Below are 1,862 nucleotides of genomic sequence, written 5' to 3' on the forward strand. Positions count from 1 at the left end.
TCAAAGTTACATCGCCCTCACAATATCTTTCGAGAGCATCCCATAAATCCTTTGAAGTAGTGTACTTTTTAAATAGATGTACACTATCTTGAGGCAAGGCCATAGTAAGAGTAGACAATGCCTTTCCCTCAACAGCGTATCTTTTACGTTCTTCAATAGGCATATCAGCATAAGTATACCTACTGGTCACTCCGTTCTTCTCATATGAAGGCCAATCAAAACCTTGAGTTATTACTAGCCACATTTCCATGTCAGTGAGACAAATGTAGTCTTCAAAACGTCTCTTCCACATCCAATAATTTTACATACGGAAAAGCTTTGGAGGTATATTACCCCGACCAACGTCATGATCGTGCATGATCACCTGGCTGATAAGTAAGGCATTAGGTGAGTTTGCGGCAGCTGGTAAGGTCGTCATTTCGAATCTTTTGAATTCAAATAAAACGAAAAAAAACTACTTAGTGTATAGCACGAAGGACACGTGGCACGAAGTTCGTATAGCACGAAGGACACGTAGCACGAAGTTCGTATAGCACGAAGGACACGTGGCACGAGGTTCGTATAGCACGAAGGAAACGTGGCACGAAGTACGAAACACAAGTCACGACCTAAGTCACGAAGAGTGGTTCGCGCTGACGTGGGACGAAGTGGACACGAAGTCTGCTGAGTGACGTAAGCACGAACACGAAGTTCACTTCGTGCTGACGTATGCACGAAGTAACACGAAGAAGAGCACGAACTTGACCAAAACACGAATTTCGAATTGATTTTGCAATCAATAGCGAATCAAACAATCTTAAACCTTCTGGTAATCAACCTTAGGGCTCTGATACCACTTGTAAAGTGCCCTATTGTTGCGTGGATCGTAATAAGATGCGATTCGTTATGTCAAGAGTGCGGAATCCTCTTGATATAACTAGATTGCTATTGCCTTTTGTTAATTAATAAGTAATTAATCAAGCCAAGGAGATGCACAAGGCTTGTGGTTCGTGTAGAAGAACACACGAAGGAACAAATAACCTTAGCTCGTAAATTCATGAATATCTATCAAGAATTCGTCAATCATTAACCTAATTTCGTAGATTAGGTCTTGTATTTATACTAGTTAAGTATTGGGTTGTGTGAGCTTAGGCCTTAATTACGTATTAGGCCTGAAACAATAATCAACCGATATGCCTCGTGCTGACGTCAGCATGAGGCTGATCCTTCATGCTGATGACGTCAGCACGAGGGACAACCCATTGTTCTTTGTTTGACTTCATTTGACTCGTACATAACATCCAATCACCGTTTAAGTGTTCTACGACACTTATAAACCTTGATTCTATGTTCTTGTACCTGCAAATCAATATATAACACACAAACACCATACAAAACATAAACAGATATAATATTGAAGTTCAAACGTAATCATTAAATATTAACATAAGTTCTTATTTAAATGATTACACACAAGTTTCTAAAAACATAAATGATAATCAAATCTATGTTGCGATTGTCACAGCGAATCTGCATCTACAGTTAACATATAGACGCTCTGTAATAAACCGAATGCCATTCGGATATCTTTAAAATATATTGTCATAATAAAATGTATAATAACAACGTTAAATAATTAAGTTGAAAAGTTTTGATAAGTTATTATGTCAAAAAACGAAATTAAACGGAAACGAAACTTGTGTAGTGGTGGACATACGTTAAAACACATATGGTTAATGAAAGCAAAAAATTGAAACCGTTATCCGGAAAGACACTATAGTTTTTGCCTATTATAACAAAAAATTAAGATGATTAAAATCTTACATAATAATATAGGCATTATAAAAATCTTTATTAATGATATATATTTAAAGTGGAAAGGA

This window comes from Erigeron canadensis, chromosome 4 (genome assembly GCF_010389155.1).
Source record: "Erigeron canadensis isolate Cc75 chromosome 4, C_canadensis_v1, whole genome shotgun sequence".
NCBI lineage: Eukaryota > Viridiplantae > Streptophyta > Magnoliopsida > Asterales > Asteraceae > Erigeron > Erigeron canadensis.